Here is a 26,003-nt window from a genome sequence, read left to right on the forward strand (position 1 = left end):
TCATCTTGCCTCTCCCACCAGGCCCCACAGAGAGCACCAGGGGGAGGGAGGGAGTGTGGAGCCCGAGGACGCGGTGGATGAACGGTATCTGACTCCTTCTGGCCAGCGCAACTGTGCTCAGCCTTCCAGCAGTGACATCGTCCTGTCTGAAGCACAAGAAGCCACCTCTGCTGTGGACCCAGGCTGTGACTGCTCCCCTTGTAAATAAAGTACGGCTCAAAACCTTCCAGTAGCTTCTTCCTTCTGCACGCTCACCGCTTCTGTCTGAACTGAGCTGTAGCATCTGTGTAGACAGGCCTAGAAGCTTCTCCTTGAAAAGGCATATAGGCTGAAAAGAGTGCTGGGCTCAGGTGTCAAGTGCAGTCCTGGGTGGGTCAGATGATTTTCAGTGTTCCTGGTTGACATCTCGCCTGAGCCACCCTGCCACCACTGGATAGAGCATCTGATGCACGCGCAGTGGCCCATAGAGGAGAGTGATGGGAGCACGGGAAAGTTTCAGCAAACTCCACAGTCCATATACACAACCTGCCTTTCATGGGACAGCTCTTTTCCTGAGATGGTCTTTTTTTTTTCTCAAGAGTTATCTATTAATTTGAAAGGCAGAGTTACATTCTGGCAGAGAGGGGCAGAGAGAGAGAGAGAGAGAGAGAGAGAGAGAGAGAGAGAGAGGTCTTCCGTCTGCTAGTTCATTCCCCCAATGTCTACAACAGCCAGAGCTGATGTGATCTGAAGCCAGGAACCAGGAGCTTCTTTTGGGTCACATGCATGTGCAGGGTCCATGGACTTGGGCCATCTTCTACTGCTTTTCTAGGCCACAGCAGAGAGCTGCATTGGAAGTGGAGCAGCTGGGACTAGAAACCCTCCCCCCATATGGGATGTCACTACTGCAGGCAGTGGCTTTACCCACTATGGCACAGCACCAGCCCCCCGTGCTCTGAAATGGTCTTGATAATTATAGTCCGTGGATGGTATCCCTGCATTTTCCAATCATGTAGGAATACTGCCAGCCTTGCTCAGTTATCAGGCATCCTGTCCCCTTGCCTCCTCCCAAGGTCCCATCAGAGTGACAGTTGAAAGGTGATTTTCCTAAAGACAGGTCTCTGACATTGCCAAGTCTTGGTAAATGGCCACAATGTCACACTTTGTGCAGCAACACAGAGTTTCTTTTATTTTTCCCCCAAAACATGGGTGGTTTATTCCCATTGCTGCACTGCCATCCAAACCAACAGCCTGCATGTCTGATGAAAGAAAGGTCATGGGTAACTGTGGTGCCAGCCGCATGCTCCCCTTCCAAAAACCCCCAGGGGCCAGGGCAGCTCCTGCATGGACAGAGGAGCCCTCTGGGCAGCAGCATCGCTGGTGTGTGTTTAGAACACAGCTTCAGTCTTTGTCTTCCCTTTCTTTATGTCCAGCTTTGCTTTCCTGGAGTATTTTCTTATATCCTTTTCTTGGCAGCAGAATGAGACTGTGTTAATTCATTCAGGACCCACTGGGCTATTTGCATAGCAATATAAACCCCATCAGTCTCCTCTTTCTCCCTCTCCTTCACGTGGCAGGTATAAGGAGGAGCCCTTTATTACTCACATCATCCTCCTAGGAAGGAATCCCCATTTCCCTTTCACATTTCACCCTGAGCTGCAGAGGAAGTATTCACCATGTGTTGAACTGGTCTGGGCGAGGTATGTAGTAGAGGAAGGTATTTCCAGTTCCTGCAAGTCACACCGAGGAGGTGGCCACAGCTTCCACGGGAACTGTCTGGCCTTACCTGGAGGCCGTAGGGTCTTTGTTCCTCCTCTTTGGCTCTCCTCCACCTCCCATGCCCCTGGGTGGAGGCAGCCCTGTGAGTGTGCTCAGCGCTTGCCCTTTATTCACTTGACAGCCACCCGGGGACTGGTGTTCCCTGATGAGAGCATGACATAGGCAGAGGGGTGGGGAGAGGCAGGGATCTTGTACGGCGGCCTCTGGCTGTCCCATAGTGACAAAGGTTCTTCCTCCCCTCCCTCATTTCATGCCCTGGAGGAACGGCTGCAGAAGATGAGATCCAGAAACTGCGGCAGCGCCTGAAGGAGACCATGGTGGTCAATGTCAGCCTGCGACAGAGGCTGCAGCGTCACATCAGCACCATGGACAGAGACAGTGGTAGGGGGGCCCAAGGGGCCTGAGTCTGGCAGTGGGTGTGTTTCCACGGGCAGGCCACTGCCCAGAGCTTCACAGAATCTAAGCGCGTGGTAGACCTGCTTCACCCACTTACAAATGGACTGGTGAGAGAGCGAGCACCGGTGCTGTAACTACTATTCTGGAAGCAACCAAATAGGCTTAGGTAGAGACCTGACCATGCTAAGCTCTTCCTCCCACTTATAGCCATCTGACCTCCAAACCGTGTTCGTGCCTCTGACTCTGTGCACGGTCTGCATCTGTCGGCTTATGTGAGTGTGGTTCAGTAAAACCCAGGTCTCCAAGCCCCACGGGCAGCAGTCTCCCCCGCTGCCATTCTCATCAGCCTCCTATGTCTGGTTTGGTCCTTGCTCCCAGGGCTCCTCGTGGATCCTAGGGTTCTTCTGCCTCAGCCCTCACCTTCCACTGCTCTCATGCTGAGGCCACCAGGCCACATCACTTGGCTGGGCCCCAACAAGACTGACCGGGTCGCACACACGGCCCAGTCTTCCTCATGTTGCAGCACTGGGTGTAGAATGATGTGAATGTGCTGGAGCTGGGAAGCAGGTGACCATGAAGCTTGTTCCCCGTCAGCCTGTCAGTGCAGCCCCTCAGGCCCTGCCATGGAGTTCAGGGAATTAGCAGGAAGCCTTCTCTTAAGCGAATGTGAATACCTTGCCTCACTGTAATTCTCTCCTGGACAGGATGCACCTCCAACCTCTACTGGCAGGTCCTGGATTCCATTGTGCAGCTGTATGATGAAAACAGGGTCCTCAGGAAAAATACCAGAGACTCCCTGTGTGCAGGAACCCTGTGTGCAGAGGTAAGTGGTGAGGGCACAGCGGGAGGTCTTGGAAAATGTTGCCTTCAATGAGTCTTCTCATGAAAGAAACTACACAGAGAGCTTTTAGGTCTTCTTCTCCCAAAGAGAAACCAACAGCAAGGAAACCAAACTTTTAGGGAATAGCTTCTGGGTTTGCATTTGCCTCCCCTACAACGGATGGAACAAATCAAAACCAAACCCCAAATCCTTCCCTAAGAAGATGGGTTGATGGGAAACACCTAAGGAATGAGAAATGAGCATTTTTCCACTTTTCATTTTTTTTTAATTTTTTTTTTGACAGGCAGAGTTAGACAGTGAGAGAGAGATAGAGATAGAGAGAAAGGTCTTTCTTCCATTGGTCCACCTCCAAAATGGCTGCTACTGCCAGCGTGCTGTGCTGATCCGAAGCCAGAAGCCAGGTGCTTCTCCTGGTCTCCCATGCGGGTGCAGGGCCCAAGCACTTGGACCATCCTCCACTGCCTTCCCTGGCCACAGCAAGAGAGCTGGACTGGAAGAGGAGCAACCGGGACAGAACCGGCGCCCCCACCGGGGCAAGAACCCGGATTGCTGGCACCGTGGCTCACTAGGCTAATCCTCCACCTCACTTTTTATTAAAGAACTTTTTGGTTATTTACTGAAGATATCCCTGGAGACGCCCTAAGGAGAAATTACCTTTGCAGAATGTTGCTTTCCCCTGGGATCAGGGGCATCAGCCAAGATCTATGCCTTGCTCTTCGCTTGGCAATTTGCTTTTTTCTGCTTCTGCTCACTTCTTTCCACCAGCCCTGCCTTCTGTCTGTACAAGAACACTGACAAGACTCACCGGGCAAAGCGTGTTCCTGTCCCAGCCAAAGTCATGCTCTCCCTGTAGAACTTGTCCAGCTTCCTCCAGGTGGAAGCCCTCCCTCCGCCTTCCCTGACATTCTGAGATGTAGCAGAAGACATGTTGGTGTCCAGCTCAGGCTTTTGACCTCTAGGTCATGTGGGTTGAGTCCTTAGCCCCTTGTCACCATGATCTTCTCACAATCTTGTTATTGTCCAAGGACCCTGGTGCTTCTCACACTGTAGGGCTCTCCCTGTGGCCCCACCCTCCTATGAGATGATTTAGGAGAGTTTTCCCGCAAATGTCTTCTCTTTGCTGTAACAAGTCTGTGAATGTGCATGTTTGAGCTACAGCTCTCATCCTGGGGCCTGACAAAGACCTTTATTTTCCTCAGGGGCAGCACGCAGGGTAAACTGAGGCCGAGGAGGAGGAGCTGGTGGGGGTCTGGCTAACTCACCTGCAGCAGCAGCTGGGAGCAGGGCTCTTGGCATCAGGAGGTGCTGGGGCCCTATGTCCCACACCACCGGCAGCTAGCACACTTCAGGAGATTCTGCCTTGAATGTGCTAGCGCCACCATCTCCTTCTGGCCTGTAGTCCACTCCTGTAACTTCTCCCCTTCCCCACAGTCGGGCTCCCCCTGGCCTCCATCTCCACCCAGCTCCAGCCCCAGCCCCAGGCACTTATCAGCAAGACCACACAGAAGATTGTTAATGAGTTGGTTTTGTTTGTTTATTTATCTATTTCAGGTAACAACTGAAGTATTAAATGACTTGTTTAATTTCAATACCAAAAGTTAAGTCAGCAATAATTCTCCAATTGATGAGAAAATAAAACAACAAAGCAAGTCTAAATCAAAGAAGTCACCATCTCTGAGAACCAAATTACACGGCAGGACCAATGGACCCTTTGCTTGCAGAAATCCCAGCTCTTCTTCTGCAAATGGGATAGCCCCTAAGACACCAATGCCCAGATCAGGAGAGGATCCTCAAAGGCACTCATCCTTTTCCCTCCCTACTCCAGCCAGGAAAGAGCAAGGATTTGAGTCCAGGAACAGGCAGAAAAAAGTCCCTGCAGATGGTTTACCAGCTCTTAGGTTCATTTTACTTGAACGGTAGGGTTTAGAAACCTCAGAAAATAAATTTCATTTTACATACACTTTGTTGCCTATCTTTTTTGTACAAGTTGAAATTAAAACTTTCTTTCTCCAGCTTGAAACAGCAATGTCTATCCTTCTTTTTAAAGGTGTTGTTATTTGGAGGGCACGGTGATTTGCACACACACACAGAGTGAAAGAGAGCGAGAGAGTGAGAGCGAGAGCGAGAGAGAGGTCTTTAATCCACTGGTCCACTTCCCATTTGGCCTCAATGTCCAGAGCTGCACCGATCTAAAGAGAGGAGCCAGGGCTTCTTCTAGGTCTCCCATGCAGGTGCAGGGGCCCAAGGACTTGGGCCATCTTCCACTGCTTTCCCAGGCCATAGTAGAGAGTTAGATTGGGAGTGGAGCTGCAGGGTCTTGGAATGGTGCCCATATGGGATGCCAGCACTGCAGGCAGCAGCTTTACGCGCTATGGCGCAGTGGTGGCCCCTAAACTCCCATCGTCATAGGTACACTCCTGTATACTGCAGAGTGGTAGCACCAGTCCAGGGCCATCAATCATTCCAGAATCAAATGTCACTAAGTCCCTGGGATTGCACAGGAAAACTGCATTGGGTCTCCCACTCTGACAACTGACATAGGTCAGGCAAGAAATTCTGTGATGCAGGAGGCAGGTCTGTAGGGTCTGTAGGAGAGCAGGGTCACACAGGTCACTGCCAGACAACCCAAGGGAACAGTCACAGAATCTTTGCAAAGAGTGTTGAGAGGTGGCTCTTCACTCCTGATGTTGAAAGTCCTCCTGAGCGCCCAGATTTCCGTCCTAAAGGTTTCAGTGCAGCCCACAGACGGAGACATGTGCCCAGATTGCACTGGGCATTTTCACAAACTTCAGTCTTGTTTGCATTTCTTTTCCTGAAGCTGAACTTTTCCTGTCCACTGACTTGTCTTTGGCAATCCACCATAAAGCTGGACATCTTTGAAACACAGGAAGCCCCAGGCTTACCAGACCTCTAGGCTAGCAGGCTGGTTCAGGTAGGCACCAGGAAGACACTTCCCCCACACCCTGGTGTGGGAGGGGCCTTGGAGGAGAGTGCACTGCAGATGGTGATCTCCCTGTGCTGGGAGCAGTGAATGCTGGATGGCTGCAGCGCCACAGGCCACGCAGAGCCCACAGAGAGTTTCCATGCTGGGCGTCAGCCGGCTCTTGACAGACTCCTGTGAAATTTTCCTGCACACTTTCAAAAGCTCATTTCTTACTGCACTGTAGTGGCGGAGTTTAAGCCACATCGTTGTGTAGCCTGGGGTAGGTTGCTTGTGGGACTTGTCAAGTGACAGGGGCCTGAGTGGGAAATGGCGATGACAACAGCAGGCCCAGAGTGAGAGTTGCGAAGACCATGGGGGCATAAAACGACCCTTCCCTGACCGGGAATCGAACCCGGGCCGCGGCGGTGAAAGCGCCGAATCCTAGCCACTAGACCACCAGGGACACACAGCAAGCGCTGCCTGCTGTGTTTCCCCCGCAGCAGCGGCTGCGTTGGACACGCACGTCGGAGAAGAACTAATCCATGTTACCACACCTGCGCCTCGTCCCGTCTTCCGGGAAGCCCTGGGAGGCCGCCCCCTCCAGATTCTCGCCAAAGGGCGAACCGCACGGGACCCACCAGGAGCCCCGCCCCGCAGGCAGCCTTGCGTCCCGGCTGAGCTCAGACAGCAGGCAGCCTCGGGGAGCAGACAGCGGGCCTCCGGGGAGGTGTGCGCAGCCGCCAGGGCACCCGGGGGTGGCCGGCGGGAGGGAGACCCGAAGGCGCCCAGGGTACGAGGAGCTGAGAGTGAGCCGCTACGAGCTCCCACGACAACGCACACGCAAGCAGGGACACAGACGCCCGAGGGAATCTCTCTCAAGCAAGGCCTTGGGGTCCCCAGAGACCACCACGAGCCCATCCCCCAAACCCTGCCGCCCCTGAGTGTTTCCATCTCAGCTGGAGCTCGGTCCCCATCCTCCCCACGCTCAGAGCAATCCCAAACACCAGGGCTCTGACGCCGAGGCGTTCCTCGACTCCACATCTAACCCGCCAGCAGCGCGTGTGTTCCTGTGGCTCGCGGACGGGCCTTGCTGTCACCCGGTCCTTCCTCGTGGTGACGGAGTTCAAGCAAGCGGCGCGGACCAAGGCGAGCAGACCCATGTCCCTCGGGCCCCCCGGGAGTGGCACTGGGCTGTCCTTGCGCGCCCTCGTCGGCTCTGTCCTCCCCTTCAGCCTCTGCCTGGCCTGCCCCGGGCCCAGGGACCGTGGCGGGGCCCTGGCTGCGCGGCTCCTGTGGCAGCGGCGGGCACCCGGCAGCTCCCGGGGCGGCCCGCGGAGGAGCCCCAGCGGCTCCTGCGGGGATGTGCGTGGGCGCGGCGAGGCGCGGGCGTGCGGGGCCGCAGGGAGTGCGGGTTCTCCAGAGGCTGGCGCCCGTGCTGCTCCCGCAGGGGAACGGACACTGCCCCCTCTGTCCCGCAGGACCCTAACGTGTTCGTGGAAACGCGGGGTTTGTTATCCTCTGTGGATGGGGGAAGTGACCGATGGCGGCGGGAAGGGGTCGAGAAAGGCACGATATTGTCTCATGAAGAAACCCGGGCACGAGGCTTCATCTGCATGGCTTTCGGGGAAATATTTAGCAGGTAACACTGTGGTATGTTTCCGTAGTGTAGTGGTTATCACGTTCGCCTCACACGCGAAAGGTCCCCGGTTCGAAACCGGGCGGAAACAAGATTCTTTTCCTGAAGTGAGGAGAATAAGAGCAGAGTGAAGAGGAGACATGGCTGTGTCCACGCAGCTCACATCAACCAGACCTCGTTTCTCTTCTCCCGTGCTGGCCATTGTCACCCCGCTCCTGCCACATTTACAAGAGGGAAATGCTTTCAGGTTTTCTTTCCTTTCTTTCTCTCTCACTTTCTCTCTATATATATATATTTCTCTTCTTTTCTTTTAAATATTTGCTTATTTATTTGAAATACAGAGTTAGAGAAAGATGGAAACACAGAGAGAAGTCTTCCTTCTGCTGGTTCACTCCCCAAATGGCCTCCACAGCTGAAGCTGAGACAATCCACAGCCAGGTGCCAGGAGCTTTTTCCAAATCCCCAGGTGGGTGCAGGGGCCCAAGGACTTGGCCATCCTCCGCTGCTATCCAGGGAAGCAGCCGGGACACGAACTGGAGACTCAATCCTCTGCCTGGCGCAGCCCCAGCTCTTGAGGTCATTTAGGGGATAAATTAGCAGATGGAAGATTTTTCTCTCTCTTGCTCTCTAAGTCTCTGTAACTCTGCCTTTCAAATAAAGAAATAATTCTTAAAAAAAAAAAAAAAGCTGTTGCTTGACAGCTATAGGCCCATAATAACTTCAGCACACACTGGTAAGATGAGATGTGAACAGCTCCGCACTGCTGCAGGCTCAAATGCCAGGAAATACCAGCCTCTCCAGGGTAATGGACAATCAATACAGACTCCCAGACTTGTCTTCCTGTCACGCACCATCAAACAGAGAATGCATCTCTGTCAATCACCACCTAACAGAGATCACCCCAGAAGTTCACTTGAAAAGATCACACTCAGAAACCCCCAGCGATGCCCCTGGTGGGAGAAATCACGATGCAACAATGAAAGAAAGAACAAAAGCCTTGGTCCAGGACCCAGGTTTAGCATGCAGGAGTAAAGAGCTCTGTTTCTGCTCATGGGAGAAACAGAAGAACCAAGGGATCATGGGCCAATAGCGCTAGGGCCCAGGTCTGCCTGTCGGGTGCAGGTTCCTTTGGCTCCAGTGATGCATCTCACATGGACAGATGGTCTGGGCAGAGCCCCAGCAGACATCTGGCAAGGAATACTATGGAATGAGTTATCTGCATGCCCACTGACCATTGTACAGCAGGAGAAGACGCATTGTCTTCAAATCACTTCCTGTGGAAGCCAAAGCAAGATCTCTGAAGAAATAAAGGAAAGCAGGAGAAATAATTGCATGGATACAGCCATTTTACTATTGCTCAGTCATTTTGCAAACTTGGAGGGGGGTTAGATGCCTACAATTATGGGCTAGCCACATATATTATAGTACAGAGATGCTATGCATGTCTACCCTGAATAGAAAACCGAATTAGATTGCTTTGAATACATGGTACTGGCAGAAAACTTAACTGAAAAGAGATTTTTAAATTAATCCAGAGCAATATTTGGAGTTTAAGAAACAAATCCCTAGGAAGATATTTATTTCAGCCATGGAAGACCAGCATTCCATATGGGGTTCAGTGACTTTCCTACTTTTTCTTCCATCAAAAGCTCAGGAAACTTTGGGACCAAAATTTAGAAATGATACACATAACTTGGATATATCTCATGAACATAATGGGCATAATTTCCCAGGAGTGGGGAGAAGCCAGGTACAAAAAAAGTACACAAGGGCATGAAATTTAAACATTTGTTTTGGTGAAAAAAATTTTAAAATCCAAGCATTTTTTTTCATGATATGATATTTTTGGAACTTTCTGAATACTGATCATATGCATGGATTTAAAAAAAAAATTACAGCAAAGGAAACTTACCTTTGACTTCCATTTTCACAATCTTTTTGAGTACCCTTGTACAATCATTGACATGAATTTAAAAAAGCAATTGTGAGTTCTTGAATTAAGACTCAGAATAGTGATTTACTAAGAGAGAGAGAGGGAAGGGTTGGCTTGGAAAGGGGCTTCACACACCTTTCTTGAATCATAGTAATCTTCTATAACTTGAACTGGATGCTGACTGCATCTACAAAATTAAACACATTGCACTAATTACTTCTTTTTACAGAGTACTGTACCGTAGTGCAGTAATTTACAATGTGTACTGTAGTGCAATAATTTATTGTTCCCATAAAAACTAGGATACAGGGAGTGGAGACAAGCCAGTCTGGACCACGGCTTTTTATTTGGCTTTTTATTCTAATCTCATTCAACTCATTTTATTCTAAACTCATTCCACTCAATCTGGCTTTGTGTTAAAAAAAAAAAAAAAAGAAGTCTGACTGCTATTTGAAATAGCTCTCCCATCTCCCTGGGTGAGACCCCAGTGGATAAGAGTGGCCATCAGAGAAGGATGTACTTTTCTCCGGAGGGAGGAGAGAACTCCCACTTTGCGTATGGCCCTGTCTGAATACTGATGGCGTTTGCAGAACTCAGAAGGCTTCCATGGCCTAGGCAGCTCATGTCAAGGGCCTCGGGTGATCACTGACGTCACATGTAAGAGGGTTAATTGTTAAATTAACAACAGGAGTCACTGTGTACTAACTTCCCATGTAGGATCTCTGTTCTCAAGAGAACTACAGTATTAACATTAATGGTAAAACTTGATCCCAAAGATTTGCTTTGTTCTATTGTGATATTATGCATCCTAAGTTCTAGTTATGTCTAAGTGTCAAACTCCATTGCCTGTGTGTTTAGGTATTTCTTTAAAGTTTATTAGGTGTCTCAAATGTAAAATCTTGTGGAATTCCTAGCTCGTATGTTTTAACATAGGGTTAGATACTAAAAGACAGCCGAGGAGAGTTCTCAAAATGGCAAAATTCTGTGGACTTGGGACTCCAAGTTTTGGATCCCGAGCTTTTGCGTGTAGCTCTAAAGACTCCCTGATGCAGTCTCCGTACTGAAAAGGGTAGCTGCACACGTTGCTCCAGAGAACTAAGGAGCTTCTAACTAAAGCTCCGGTATTGGGAATTGCTGATGACAGGATTCTATGGAATTTGAATGCCAAAATTCAGATTCCAAGCTTTTCTATGTAGCTTTAAAGAGGCCCTGATGCACACTTTGTACTGAAAAGGGTAGCTACAAAAGTTGCTATGGATCCCAGGATCTGGATTCTAAGCCTAGTGTGTGCTTAAAAGCCTCTGAAACAGACACTGTGCTGGCCAGGGGAGCTGCAAAGGTGTTCCAAGGAATCAAGGAGTTTGTGACAAGAACTCCAACATTAGAAATTCCTGAGCAAGCCACTCTTAAGGTCCTCTTCAGATCAGTTTCAGCGTAAATGAAAGGGACCTTACCAGGTGCTATTGAGCACGACCACCTCCATGAAATTAGGACTAAACTTCTACCTCTTAAGTCTTCACAGGTGAATGTGAAGGACATGACTGACTGTTCCTATAAGCCAACCAGAAGCCTTAAGTACTGCAAAGCAAAAGGGATAAGTAAAAACTTTTGCCCTTGTCTCCTTAAGGCAAACATGCTGTACCTGCCTGTCTTAATCATCTCTGGGAACTGTTATTGACGATAAAGCTACCTAATGCTTTATTCTATTGTAATTCTCTATACTCAAGCTAAATGGGTTTATAATCTACATAAGGATAGCCTACCACTACCCACTATCTGGGAATCTGTAAGATATGTGGTTTTCATCTAAAGGGGCACCCCACCTACAATTGGTTTTGCTCCAGTTTTGCTTATACTAATTAACAACTTATGTTTCAGAACTCGACTCCTGGGAGTAACTGACCGTGCAGGGGACACAGACCTTGGCAATGACTGAGACTGCTCCAGCTCACAAAGCAAATTTGTTAGATAGGATCGACAGAGACTTCCAGACCCTGGATAGGCCAGGGCCTGCGCTACGCTCCTTAATAAGCAGGAAGCAGTTACAGAAGACATGATTCAAAGTCCATCCACTCCCCTTAGGATTAAAGGGATGGAGTCTCTGAGGGGGGAAAGAAGTAGGCAGGCATATAGGTTAAAATCCATTAGGTTTGTGAGCTGGAAGACCACGCCTTCGCCACACCCCTGTGTGACCTCACACCCTACCTGATACCTTCTCCAAGCCCCTGTGTGACCTCATGCCCCTACCTGGCCACTCCTGGGTGCCCACCAGCCAATCAGGTCAATTAACCACTCCCCTTTGGAAGTGGGTTAAAAGCCTGGGAAGTGGTGTGTCCTGGCCCCTTCTCTTCTTCCCTGGCCTCTTCCCAGGAGGGGGCTTGCTATAGCCCTGAGCCTCCAGGGCACATGGCCTTCAGGCCACACGCCCTAGGCTTCCTGGGCTAGATGCTCCTCCACGAGGCTGGTTCCTTGCGCGCGGTATGAACCCAGATTTATCTCCCTTAAAAAAAGCTCTTATGCACCTTTCGCACTAAATAAAAGCATTAAAAAAAAAAAAACAAAAAAAAAAAACAAAACACCTCTCCGGGGAGAACGGCTACTAAGACCACATTATGTCATTGGTGGAAGCTCCTGCCGCGGGGTCCCTGCGAGGCAGCAGTTCACTGTTGCGGGTATTCCCCGTCGAGTTCTGACAAAGAGCACGTCCAAGTTTCCTTCTTTGACGTGGCCAGCTGCGGGTTTGTGCACGGTGAGGTTTACTCCTCTTCGGATCTCTCCCGAACTGGGAGCTCCCTCTGCGCCGGTGGCTGCAGGAGTCGAAGCCTAGCGACACCGGTCCCATTGCTAGCTGTGGCTGGAAGGCGTCGCGGTGTCCCGGGCTCGAATGGCAGACCTCCAGGCTGGCGAAGCTTGCTGGCAACCATTATGCCGCCTATCATTCTGAGACTTCAAAAACAAAGCAACATACTCTCTTCGCTGCCTCCTTCTTGGACGTGTAGAGATCCTTGAGCGTTTCTCTCCCATGCGCGTCTCCGCTTCTTCCTCCCTCTTCTTCCACACAGTCACGATTCCCACCCCTGGGATCTGGCCGGTGCTTCCCCGCAGGCAGGCCTCCTGGGAGGTCTCAATTGTCTCAGCGACGCCTCTGCTTTCTTGGGCTCTTTTCCAGTGTCTGCTTTTGGCGCGGTCACTCACCCGCACCAGTCGCACCGACCTCACGGACTCTGCCGAGCGCAGCCGGGCGGAGCGGGAAGCGCCGGCACGGTTCCCACGGGCGCGCTCGGACCTCGTAGGCCCCAGCACGGCTCCCGCGCTGGGTCGCGCATTCGGGCGTCCCTGGGGCGCTGTTTCCGAAGCAGGCGGGGGCTAAGGCGGGGCCAAGGCCACTCGGCAGCCCTTCTGGTGTGAGGGTTTCTAAGGGGACGCACGCGACAGGGTCCCAAACACTCCCGAAGCTTGGAGTTCGCAGTTATCTTGCAGAAGGGAGGAAAAACCTAGGCTTTCACAGTGAATGCCTAGTGTATTCTGAAACCGGAAACATGGTACTTCCCGTGTCTCTGTGGCGCAACCGGTTAGCACGTTCGGCTGTTAACTGAAAGGTTGGTGCTTCCAGCCCACCCAGGGAGTAGCCAAGCTTTACTTTTAAAAGGAGGGTTAGTGCGTTTGTGGTCATTGTTACAAATATGTTACTTAAAAGAAGACAACAACCTCCTATCCTGGGTGTCTTGTCCACCAAATAGTACAATCTTAGTGCATCTTTGTCAACTTGCCATTCAGAAGCATCTCTATAAGCATGCTCCACATAAAGACCATGGCCTCTTTTCACTTGTGCCTAACATCAGAAAACCATCACTATCCACAAACCAAGAGGCTATTCTTCCCATTACCATCCTGATCTTCAATGCTACTCTTAACTTGATACATCCTATGTGATAGGAGTAAGGAGATGAGCAAGAGAGACTAACGGGGAGTGAGAGGAAGAGAGAAAGAGAGAGAGAGAGAAAGGAAGGAAGAAATACTTGTAACTATTACATGCTTGTTTCTGCAACTGGTCTCATACAAGTCTGGTATTTTAACTGCCTTCTTTCACTCTGTTCCATGTTCCTTTGCTCTCTGCAAGCACCTCAGCTGGTCTTTGTTATTTACCTGGTGTGTGTGTGTGGGGGGGGCCTACATGAACCTTCATTCCTAAAGTATCTGGATCATTAACAATCCTGTCTGAACTGAATTGGTTTGGTTTTCCACTGACTTTTCTCAGGACACGGTTGCTCTAAGAGATGCCCAAGGGATCTCCTGTGTTTAGACATAACTCTTCCTTGCCTCCACCATGGATGGAGAAGCAGTTCAACTTGCCCTTGGCAATCAGGGTCCATCAACCTAGCCAGCACGGTAGCTTCCTTTTTGGCTTGTGGATTCAGCGGCATGAGACGCCCAAAGTGGCTGAGTGGCAGTCTTAATGTTCGATAGAACCATTGTCTGTTGATGGGTACATTCCTCCCTTTTGAGCTAAGACTTCCAGACCAGTAGAACATGAAGGCAAAGGTGGAGAAAGCCAAATTTTGCTGATGTATTACTAGCGGTAATAATGAGTGGTGCCACTTCCATTTCCACTCCTTGGTCCCTGGACCTGTGAATCCTGGCTATGGGAGAAACAGCACTGCCTAGTGAAGGGTTGCCTGGAGAACCTTGTCCCACATAGCTGGCATAGCAGCTGAGGCTTCAAGAGGTCATTCCACTGTTCTAATCAGACCAGAGGCTTCAGGATGTGAGAGAATGTGGTGAAATCAATGACTTCCATGAGCGTAGGCCCACGGCTGCAACTCATTTGCTACAGAGTGAGTTCCTTGACCAGAAGCCACGCCATTCTCACCACAACTGTGAGTAAGGCATTCTGGAAGTCCATCCATCCAATGTTAAGTTTTCTTCACTATTATCCTATACCCTTAATATCAATTTCCACATATATCTCCTGTGTCTTTGTAATTTGGAAGAGTCACGTAGCTCTTTTGGAATATACTGCACCTCCTCAGGGGTTTAGAAGACAAGTGTGGGTGAGTCCATGAGGACTCAATATTCTATTCTGAGGCCATTACCTCAGAGGAGAGCACTGAAGGCTCCCCAGGCAGAGTTGAGTGAATCTCCTCCAATGCGTGTTGAAAGGCTCCTTTACTGCCAAGGAGGACACAGCAACATGTAGAGCTTTGACACCTGCACCTTCATCCTGCTTTTCTCATATGTACCACTTTCATTTCCCACGATTCCAGCCCTTCTCAATCAACTCCCTCACTTCATAGTGGACACCGTGCAAGTTGGGTGCTGGAGTCCAGCTCCAGCCGGTCCAGCATTTCCTGAGGGTGTGAGAGGCATTGGCACAGGAAGAAATGAGAGACACACTCACAGCAAGGCTGAAGGCATGGCTCTAGCTTTCAGGCACCAGACTTTATTTTCATAGCATAAATCACATATGATTGATTCTTTCTTCTTACAATGGCAAGTCTGTTGTCCATTTTCTTAGAACCACTGACCTTGTATTTTATGGTGCCTCTAGATTCTATGTCTACATCTAGTTACAGTTTCTTTGATTTTCAGGGGGCATATTTAGAGCATGGGATACAATCACAGACAGGTGCGAGACAATGGGCTGCCCACACAAGCCAAGGCCTGGAGCGCTGTCAAGCTATGCAGAAATTGGCTACACAAGCTAGAATAGTACCTTCCTAATCTACTCTTTACCAGAAGCCCCAAGTTCAAAGCAGGCCCTTTTTAAAATGTATCCCCTCTTTTGTAGTTCTCTCTGTAACGCTTTATTTTCTTTATTGCACTTATCTAAAGGTTCACTTAGATCTATTCCACAGTTTGACATCCTAACCATTGTTGTATTTGTAGCACATATTGAATTAAAGCTTCCATAACATTTATCTTTGTTTTAGTGGGAAGTATACACCAGGGAGCCTGTTGCCTTTTACTTCTTTCCCACAAACAGTTCAACCTTGCGTAAAGCATCAACCCCTTCTCCTACACTGACATTTGACTTGATTAACATCCTACCAAGCAATGGACATTTTGGGGATTATGAGACTAGGTGCTCTTCCCTAAAATTAGAAATACAGCAATCGTTAGCAGCACCACCAGGAAGCTCTGGCTTTCTTATGCAGAGTGTAGCTCTCATCAAACCTAAAACCACCAAGAGGACCACAGCAGTCATTCTCACGCCTTGCTGAGACACCTTCTGCTGTGACCTTGTCAGCCAGCCTAAGTTGCCTTGGCCTCACCAGTTGGGAATTCAGTTTGCTTTGTTACTCAGCCCCTCTTCTCAGGATGTGTGGTTTCCCCAATCTCAGCTCTCAGGCGACAGGGGATAGAGGTTCTTTCAGGGAAGAGAAAGGAAATTTTAGGTCGCTTATCTTCGGTCAGGAGGTCTACATGTTCTTCCTCAACATTTGACTGTTGTTTAAAGATAAACACTTTGGGCCGGCGCCGCGGCTCACTAGGCTAATCCTCTGCCTTGCGGCACCGGCACACCGGGTTCTAGTCCCAGGGGGCCGGCACACCGGGTTCTAGTCCCGGTCGGGGCACCGGATTCTGTCCTGGTTGCCCCTCTTCCAGGCCAGCTCTCTGCTGTGGCCAGGGAGTGCAGTGGAGGATGGCCCAAGTGCTTGGGCCCTGCCCCCCATGGGAGACCAGGAGAAGCACCTGGCTCCTGCCATCGGATCAGCGCGATGCGCAGGCTGCAGCGCGCCAGCCGCGGCGGCCATTGGAGGGTAAACCAACAGCAAAAAGGAAGACCTTTCTCTCTGTCTCTCTCTCTCACTGTCCACTCTGCCTGTCAAAAAAAGATAAACACTTTTTTTTTCTTTTATTAAAGATGTAATTTTCAGGCCAACACCTGTTGACGCACACACTGCGGGGGACGTGGACCCCTTCTCAGAACAGCGTCTGAACTTACGGAGGCAGAGATGGTGGCCCAGGACAAGAAATCTGGTTCACGGTGTCTGTGCCCCAGGCCCCCAGGTGCTCTCGCCGGCTCTGCGGCTCCTCTCCTTCCACAGGGAGGCGGCTCAGCACTCAGCCCAAGGTCCAGTCCGTGATCCAGGACCTGGGTGTTCTTGAAGTTTTCAGGGACCGTCCAGGAGCCTAGGTGGTAGTGGCAGTGGCTCCAAGAACCAACATTCCAAAGCGCAAAAACTCTCCTACACTCTTGTTGAGCACAGTAACTTTGAGATTCTACTCAGATCGTGTTTCTGCTTCAGGTGGGACGTGTCATCAGGACAGGGTTGCCTAGATCAAGGATCCTAACAGTGGCCTGTGCAGTGTAATTTTGCAGAGAAGTGTAAAGATCCCGGAACCGCAAAAAGCAAACCTGCATTGGCCAGGAATCGAACCCAGATCTCCCGCGTGGGAGTCAAGAACTCTACCACTGAACCACCAATGCACCTGTAACTTGTAATGCAAAGTAGTAACTACTGAGAGTATGCCCCAAATACAGCCATTGTTGCAAAAGAGGTTTATCGTAGTGTTGATTAAAAGCTAACAAACGCACCCATACAGAAGTCTTTTCATAGAAGATTTTCACAAAACTGTCAATATCAAAATGTCTAACTTTACCTGAAGCAACTCAAAAAAGGTTCTTTGCAATTGTATGGCAGATCTCCATTGTGAAACATCAGAAATTCATTCAGGTTGCTTGTTTCTACTGCTGTCTCCAACGGTCAACTTCAAAGTGTTGCCTTAGTGGTTCTTAGAAGGTGACCTAACTGGTAGCGTTAGGTAAGTAAAGTTCTCAACAAACAGAAATGAAGAAGTAATCTTTGGTTCATGGAATTGTACTTTTTAGGGTTTTATTTATTTATTTTTTGTAAAAGTAATAACCAATCTTATGATAATAGCATGCTGTCTACTTTATAAGATGTTTAAAGCATTTGAAGGGATGTGTGATATAAAAAGAGCAACAACTCTTGAGGTCAATGTTGATTTATTTGGGAATATCCAATTTCCTCAATTAGTATGCTTTAATTTATCAGCTAGGTGTGGACGTGGCTATTTTAAAGAAATGTTGATGGTTGAAATGTTAACATATTGGTCTTTTGATGAAGTTCAAATAGTTGAGAGTTCTGTCCCCAGTTCTCCCTGGGGAAAGGAAGCTGAGGAGAAGAACCTGGAGAGTCGTTGTTCCCCAAGTCAGGTCTGGGAGTCCTGCTGGCCTTTGGAGGACAGGAGCCGTGACAGGGGATCGTGCTTCTCTCACTGGGAGGCCATGCAAGGTCCATGCTGGGTCAGAACTTAGGGTTCAGCAAGGGAATCAACCTTCACTTTGAGCTTGCACAGCCTTGGTTTTATTTGTCCTCTGTCAAAGACACACAGCAGGTCTCGCCAGTACACCTTCAAATACCACCTCTATATGCCAACAACATCTATATTTATTCCCACAAACCTGCACCTCCTACTCTCAACTTCCAGTTCTCAGGTCAATGTTGCATGCATCTTAGAGTCTATGCTAAATCTGTGCATCAGGTCAAATGCTACCGCTCAGCACAGCAGACAGTTCCTGTCAGCATCACGACATCACTGCGCACGGCAACACTCTATGATCAGACCCAAGAGCAGCATCTCCTGAAGAGCAGGGTATCACCTGAGGGCTTGAATTGGTCACTACAATCTATGTGTCCCCCTGATTAGTACATTTACTTACTGCCAAGCCAAATCTTGCTGTACTCTTTGGACACACTTTCTCATTCTCATAACGTAATTTGCTTCCAGCTTAATGTAAAAAGGGCATAAGTTTATTGAATACAAGTTTACTGCCACTTTTTGAACTACTTTCCACCAATCATCTCTTACTTCCACTAATAAAAGCAGATGAAAACTTGGCTTCCCTTCAGCCAGTCTGTTCCATGCCATCCACTTCCACACTGGACCCTGTGTGAACCGTCCACATCTGACATCTGGACACAACTGCAGCCTGAATCCGTGTAGTATCCCTGTTTTCATCAGTTAGGTCATTAACACCTCATCTGCCTCCTGCTTCCTACATGCTCATCATTCTAGTATCTCTTGCCAGCACTCACATTCAGGGACAATGACCTACGTGACATAAGAAACTAAGGAGATGATGAACTTTCCAGAGTCCTGTCATTGAATCCCTTGTGAACTATTTTAACGCAGGCTGCCACTAGCAAAGTGCCAGCTGATTTGGTTCCCTGGGCAGGGTACTCTTCCTAACTTGCGGACCACCATCTTATTCCTCTTCTAAGTCTAATTACCTCTCCCAGGCCCCACATGGAAATGCCCTCATCCTGGTGACTTAGGGGTCCAGCAAACCAATCTGAAGGTGATAGACATCAAGTAAGTAACACCAGCACCTGTGCTACAGGATCGGCTGGTTTTCGGTTTGTTCCCAGACCACGACAAAATGCCTAACACGTCCGGGAAAATCACTGCTCCTGTGTTTCTGCCCTTTCGAACCAGGGACCTTTCACGTGTGAGGCAAACGTGATAACCATTACACTCCGGAAACCAGAAAGTGAGAGGGCTTTAGGATATGCCTCAGAAAACCTGACATCTGTCATCTTCAATTATCAACACTTTCTAATCTACAAAGGTCAACTGCATTTCCAAACTCAAGAAAACAAAAACAAAAAACAAGACATCCGGGGAACCACCCCTGATTCCTGGGCAAGGAGCCTGCAGCTCCGGATGGGTCCCGGCTTAGGGTCCCTTGGAGGCCCCACTCTTGGCTTTGGGATCCCGCATCTCACACAGGGTTTCCGGGTCCAGACGGAGCGCTGGGGGCCATTCTTCTTCCCCGCTGACTTTGCAGCCCCAGAAGCAGCAGGATCCCGCGGGCGGGTCAGGGGCGGCGGGGCCAGGCTCGTGGACGCGCCCCCTCGGGCGGGGCTGCGCGCGGCGCCCCGGTGGCCTTTGCCTCGCCGCCGGCCGTCAGCGCGCTGGGCTCTCTGCAGATGACGGCCGCCTCGGGCCCACCGGGAGCCGCCAACCCTTCCTCCCCGCGCCCTCCCCGGCGTCTGCGCTTCGTCCTCCCGGCACAGAGACCCCTCGGCTTCCTGCCGCAGTCGCTTACTCCCTTCGACGCGACCCAAATCCGGTCGTGGAATGGCGACCCCGGGTTTTAGTCGGCACGGTGGCAGCGTCCCAGGGCGTCGGCTGTCTTAACGCACGGGACATCAAGCCAGGTCAAGCCACGCTTGGGCGCCACGAGCCGCGACTGACGCGGGTTAGACCCGGGTGCAGCGGCCCGCGCCGATTTCACCGTTGCTCCGGTGTCAGTCTGGGGACTCCTTGTGAGGGACGGCTTCGTTTTATCCTCCGCAACTCCCGAACGCGTTTTCTGGGCTTTGGGGAACTTTCCCGTCCCAGGGGTCACGCAGTGCGCATTTTAACTTGGGACCCACGGAGACCACGGCCGTTTTCACCGAAGGCCTGGACCTCGCGTGCGCCTCACAGCAAAGGCCAGGCAGCTGGGAAGAGGTTCTTCTGCGTAAGGACGCCCGTGCCTTCGCTCCCCGCGGCGCGCTGCCGCCGCTCTCCGCCTGCCCCGCTGGTCTCCTTCACACGGAAAACTGGGAAAGTCTGGGGAGGACGAGCCGTCCTCTCCAGCAGCCGCTGCTCTTCCGGCAAGCGGCCAGCGCGTCTCCTTCGGCCGCGAGGCTCCTGGGCGCCCACGCCGGGGAAGGCGCGGGCCGGAGGCTCCCCGGGGCCCCTGGCCGTGGCGCTGCACCCGCTCTGTTGGCCCTAACCGGAGACCTGGACGTGAGTGGAGTACTAGGTCATCCTCAGCGGCGACTGCAGGCCGAGCCCCCCAAGAGACGGACTTCAGGGCAGGAACTTCCGTGAGATGTCCCGCCCGCCTTGTCCACTCGGGGGAGAGGACTCGCCGCCTCTCTGTCGCGTCTACGTCCTCTGGGGGTCCTCGTGCACAGGACAAAGGGAGCAGGAGCAGGAGGGGCACTGTCGGGGGGGCTGCACTGCTGGGGCAAACCTCATAAAGCGCTCCCTGGTTCATCTCGACGCACGGAAAGGGAAGGGTGCCAGGCTCCTGACCTCGCTCAGGGAACCCGTCCTTCCTGGCCCCAGAGAGCAGACCCAGAAGAGGGACAGATTCAGAGAAAAAGCTGGCCGGCGGCCCAGCCCCACGACCCCGAGAGCAAGTGTCCGAGCCAGCCGAGGGTCGTGCGGAGAATTGTTCTCCCCCGCCTCCATCAGAGCCTTGGCTGGAATTCCGAGATCGCGACAAGGAGGGAATTGTGTAGTCAGAGGTCCACCCTCGACCGAGGAAAGCACGAATCCCTGACAGGCTGGACTTGGGAAACACCAGCGTCAGGGAGGGGTTCGGCCCGAGGATATGCGAGAACGGAGCGTCCAAGGCCGGAAGACCGCAGGCGCAGGAGGCTGCAGGGAAAAGATCTGAGGGCAGAAACTCCTAGGGGTTTTCCTTCCAGCCCGTCCAGGTCCCTGCAACTCGGGGACCCTGACGAGGTCGGAATGTGGAGGTGCCGGCGCCCGGCTTCTGCAGCTGGGCGCCTCCCCGCTGGCGCCCCCTCCCGGCAGCCTCGTCCACTGTCGGGCTCCGGCTCCCAGCGCCGCCGCCTCGCGGACGGACGCAGGGCTCCAGGTGAGTGGTGAGGCCGCCTCGGGCGAAGCCGGGGCTCCGCCGCCGCCACGAACGCCACTGGCAGGGCTCTGCGGGTGGCGTGGGTGCTCGCAATTTGGAGAAAACGGGGAGGCGTCGGCCTTCGGAGCATTTCCTTGGAGGCAAGGGCAACATCGGCCAGAGTGGCTGCGACATTTGGGATTTTTGATAGTTGATCATTTTTACTACAGTTTTGCCTTACAAACATGTATGTGTGGGGAGGCAGGCTTAAGTTAGTCACCGTTTTGAGTGGAAGGTGGTTTCCTTCCTAACTGTATTTTACTTTCAGATTATTCATAAACAAACATGTTTGCCATCTCAACTGAGTGATACAAAATATTAGATTGTTTCTGTTTTTTTCTTCACTCAACATATCCTCATGTTCTTTTCTCCTATACCCGACAGACAAAGAACTATACACATTTTAGGTAGGTTGAAAGGAAGCATTGACTGGTGTGGCTGGAAATGCTTGCCTTTTCAGTGAAAAGCTTTCACCGAGTCACCTGGACAGGTAGTCACGCAGCTTACATAGAAAGTAAGCTGGAATAAGGCCTGAAGTCATTAAATAGGAAGAAAAGGGGCAGCCTCTATTGAGGATGGGGGCAGTGAAATGTTGGTTTCAATGCAGCCCAAACTGGAAGCGTCTACATCCGTGAGAAGGGAGGTAGCCAGAAGTCCCCTTGTTGTACCTGAGTGAGTGCCAAGGAGCTCCACACATTGATAAAATTCGATGGTCCTTTATTTGCCGGCGGTGGAGAGTGGGCTCATGCCCTAAAGAACTCTCGACCCTGAAGCCCAAAGCAACAGGGTTTATAAAGGCAAAAACCACAAAATGGGAGAGGAATTCATGGTTGCCAGGAACAAGGGGGAATACATGGTTACCAGGGTCAAGCTGACCTAAAACCTATGCGAAACTAGTATCAATTAAAATCTCGACAATACCAGTTACAATCTTAACAATTCCAATTATAATCTTGACATTAATGCAGGTATTGGTTTTAATCATATGTAGGACATAGACAAACTACATTTTTATCATTAACCCAGGTGGAGCCTATCCACTTCCAAGCTTGAGCGATCATGCTAGGGGGTTTCTGTGCTCTGACAAGAGTGATGTAGTGGACTGCTATTGTTCAACTGTTTTAGATCACAGTTTCAGATCAGAGTCTCACAGTGTGGGGTGGGGGGCACCTTCCCAAAATGGAGTCTCAAGTGCTCCAAAATGGAGTCCCTACTGTCAAGGTGTTACTTCACCCTCAGGAGAAGTAGTCAGAAGGCCTTCATGGGGTCCACTTGGTGACATTCTCCCGGGTCCTCGGCAGCTGGGCCTCAATACGAGGGCGTCAAGGATATTCCTAAGCACCTCTGGGTCACCTAAGCAGAAACCGCAGCCATCCCAGCAGTCTGTCCCCACGTGTCAATGGAGACTCCCTTGCCTAAAATTAAACTGCAGCATTTCGTCCCGCGTGCCTGAGGGCCATCCACCTCGCAGGAGCAGAAGTGTTTTCTTGCAAGAGAAGCCAATACTGGTGGGCACTGGCTCAAGTCCTGGCTGCTCCACTTCTAATCCAGCAATCTGCTATGGCCTGGGAAAGCATTAGAAGATGGTCCAAGTGCTTGGGCCTCTGCACCCATATGCGAGACCTAAAGGAGGCTCCTGGCTCCTGGCTTCAGCTTGGTGCAGCTCAGGCCATTGGGGCCATCTGGGGAGTGAACCCTCTCTCTGCCTCTGCCTCTCTGTAACTCTTCCTTTCAAAATAAATAAAAATAAATCTTTTGAAAGGCAGAATTACAGAGAGAGGAAGAGAGAGAGAGAGGGAGAGAGAGAGAGAGAGAGAGAGAGAGAGAGAGAGAGAGAGAAAGTCTTCCATCTGCTGGTTCACTCCCCAGATGGCCGCCATGGCTGGAGCTGAACTCATCCTAGTCCGGAGAGCCAGGAGCTTCTTCCAGGTCTCCCACATGCATGCATGGAACCAAGGACATGAGCCATCTTCTACCATTTTTCCAGCCCATAGCAGAGAGCTGGATTGGAAGAGGAGCAGCCAGGACTAGAACTGGTGCCCATATGAGATGCCGGCACTGCAGGTGGCAGCTTTATCCACTATGCCACAGCACTGGCCTCAATAAACAAATCTTGAAAAAAAAAAAAAGTCAAAGGATTGGCAACCAAGAAGTCTTCTTTCCATGCTGTGAAACTTGCAAGAACCTAGGCTTATATCTTTTTTTATCCTCTGCTCTTCCAAACTCCTTTAGATCTGTAAACCTGGGGAGACTTCAGACACTGGGGACATGACAAGGGAAATCGTGTCACAGTACATATTTTTGGGATCATGGGAACATCTTGTAGTTAAATGATTTCAAGGCTAGACTGGCAGGCCAACTGCCCTCCTGTAACTGTTCCTTATCTCTCTCAAGAATGAGTTCTGGTTTAACTGATAAAGCCGCCGCCTGCAATGTTGGCATCCCATAAGGGTGCCTGACCCATCCTGGCTGCTCCACTTCTGATCCAACTCCCTGCTAATGGCCTGGGAAAAACAGCACAAGATGACCCAGTGCTTTGGTCCCTGTTAACCCATGGGAGATGTGGAAGAAGCTCCTGGCTTCTGGCTCCTGGCTTTGGCTTGGCCCAGCCCTGGCTGTTGTCGCCATTAGGGAGTGAACCAGTGGATGGAAGATCCCTCTCCTTTTGTAATGCTGACTTTCAAATAAATATCTCTAAAAAGGAAAGAAAGGAAGCAAACCAGCTTTTGTAAACTCCATCTGCAAACTCAACAGAGATATAACTTCCCTTTGGTTGTTTTACCCACTTAGAAACTGGCTCCCAGCAACTTTTACTGCTATTTCACCTCATCCCACGGTGAATGCCAGAGCTTCAGATTTTAGCTTAATCTACATCCTCTGGCAGTTGTCACTTCAGGTTTCTCTTTGGAGGAAAACTAAATATGAAAGATGAACTTTTCTAAGGCGTTTACCACAACAAACCCTGGGAGAGACAATAAGTTCAATTATTTGAGTTGATTTCGATCAGCAGTAATACTGTCCATATCAACACAATTCTCAGTTTTTCCCTTGTGCCTGTTAGACAAGGCCCTGGACTTGAAAGAGGACACCCTCCAGGAGGACAAGAATAAATAAGAATCTGAGGAGGAGAAGTAGAAAGATAGGGAGATAAATGGGACAGGAAATTGAGGACTACAAGATGGCTCAAGTGTTGTCTTTTTTTTTTTTTTTTGGTTGAATAATCAGGTCAGTGCAAATGTCGGATCTGATATGTAAGTAGGAAGGAGCAGTGTGTGTGTGTGTGTGTGTACACAAGAAAGCACTATGGTAGCAAAGATCCAGTTTGCTAAAGTACACTGATTTAAGTCTTTATGAGGTGGTGCTATTGTTCTAGTTTTAGCATATTTGTAGTGATACTGTTAGACCAAAACACTTGAGACCAAGGATTCTTTGAGCCTTAGCAAGAAAAGGACTGGGTCCTTGGCCAAGTTCCCCAGCCCCCAGGAATAAGGCTGATTGTTGGAACTAAGTCCACTGGACCTTAGAGCCATTTTCGTAAAAAAAAAAAAAAAAAAAAAAAAAAATTAGAAAAGGAAAACCTATATATTGTTTATATTGCACTTACAGTGGGTATAGATAAGAGATGAGATAGATAATATTAAGCAGGGTAAGTTTTGGGGTAGGAGGCCAATCCATAAAAAGTAGTTGTTTCTGGATCGGTTGAGGTTAAGAGTCTTGAAAGTGTATAGAAAAGCAGGAGGGAGTGGCTCCCATTGGGATGTCCCTATGGGATCACAGGGACAGAATCTGGTGAAGCTGTAGATTTTGAAACCCTAAGCACCACTGAGGTTGCTGTTCCATGAGAAGCAGCCCTTGTTTCCTTGTTTGAGGCGGTTTATTTGCATTTTCCTTTAAAACGTCTAAGGATCTCCCGTGAATAATTGTCTTCCAGGGGCCTACTGCTCTTCTTCAGGCCCTGCCACCACCTTGGATCATTGCTCTGGGCTGGAAATGCGATGCAAATTCCAGCAAGCCCCAGAGGGAAAAGTACAGAGTAGTGACCCATGAGAAGGTGAAATAGAAGTAAAAGTGCAAGGTTTTGGCACTTTCTAGGAACCCAAAGGGAGCAGATACAAGGTGGGAGAAATGTAACAGTGAGCCCAACTGAGCCTAGCGGAGCTACAACTCCATTCCCACTGAGCGCCCAACAGCCACCCCTAAACGCCTGCTATTTCTACGGACCAAAACCAGGGGAGAGCGCGCACGCAGTCCCCCACTACCACAAATTCTGCAGTCGAGTTTCCCGCATGTGGGGAAATCGCAGGGATCAGCACTCCCGCAGTGCAATGGGACAGCCTCGCCCTGGGAAAACCACCTGCCTGATCATGGTGTCTCCCCTGCCAGGTAAGTATGACTTGTCAGCCGCCCGCCCCAGCACAGCCTCACACGCCCCGCACTCTTCACACGCGCTCACTTTGCGCCCCACATCCCCTGGGCCCTCTTCGCCCTCACACTCGCACAGCGCTCGATTGTGCCGACAGCGGTCCCGCGCTCTCTCCCACAGCACGGGAATGCGGTTGCGAATCTGCAGCAGGTCCCGGCCCAGCAGCCGCTGCGTTGTTCTTCATCTACATAGCCCCGCCCCGTCCGTGACGCCACTGAAGGAGCCCCGCCCACCCCGCGCCCAGCAGCGGAACCCGCCGCGCGCCCTGGAGAGCTCAGAGTGACAGCTGTGCCCGTCCCGCCCCTCCCTCCCCCACCCATGCGGGCGCCGCGCAGGGACCTGATCCTTCTCGATGCATTACACCTGCTTTGATAAGCCTGAGGAGCATCTGCTCTTTAAACTGGAGGAAAATCAAGGGAGAGGGA

The 26,003-nt window shown here is 50.6% G+C and overlaps 3 non-coding genes across 3 annotated transcripts; 1 reads left to right on the forward strand and 2 right to left on the reverse strand.

Annotated features, from left to right (window-relative positions):
* Positions 1-6,309: 6,309 nt before the first annotated feature.
* TRNAE-UUC (transfer RNA glutamic acid (anticodon UUC)) lies at positions 6,310-6,381 on the reverse strand. Its single transcript has one exon. It is a non-coding gene; the product is annotated as a tRNA-Glu (tRNA).
* Positions 6,382-7,572: 1,191 nt separating this feature from the next.
* TRNAV-CAC (transfer RNA valine (anticodon CAC)) lies at positions 7,573-7,645 on the forward strand. Its single transcript has one exon. It is a non-coding gene; the product is annotated as a tRNA-Val (tRNA).
* A 17,737-nt stretch (positions 7,646-25,382) lies between these two features.
* On the reverse strand, positions 25,383-25,546 carry LOC133761373 (U1 spliceosomal RNA). Its single transcript, XR_009866170.1, has one exon. It is a non-coding gene; the product is annotated as a U1 spliceosomal RNA (small nuclear RNA).
* Positions 25,547-26,003: the final 457 nt, after the last annotated feature.

The sequence above is a fragment of the Lepus europaeus genome, chromosome 5, assembly GCF_033115175.1.
Source record: "Lepus europaeus isolate LE1 chromosome 5, mLepTim1.pri, whole genome shotgun sequence".
NCBI lineage: Eukaryota > Metazoa > Chordata > Mammalia > Lagomorpha > Leporidae > Lepus > Lepus europaeus.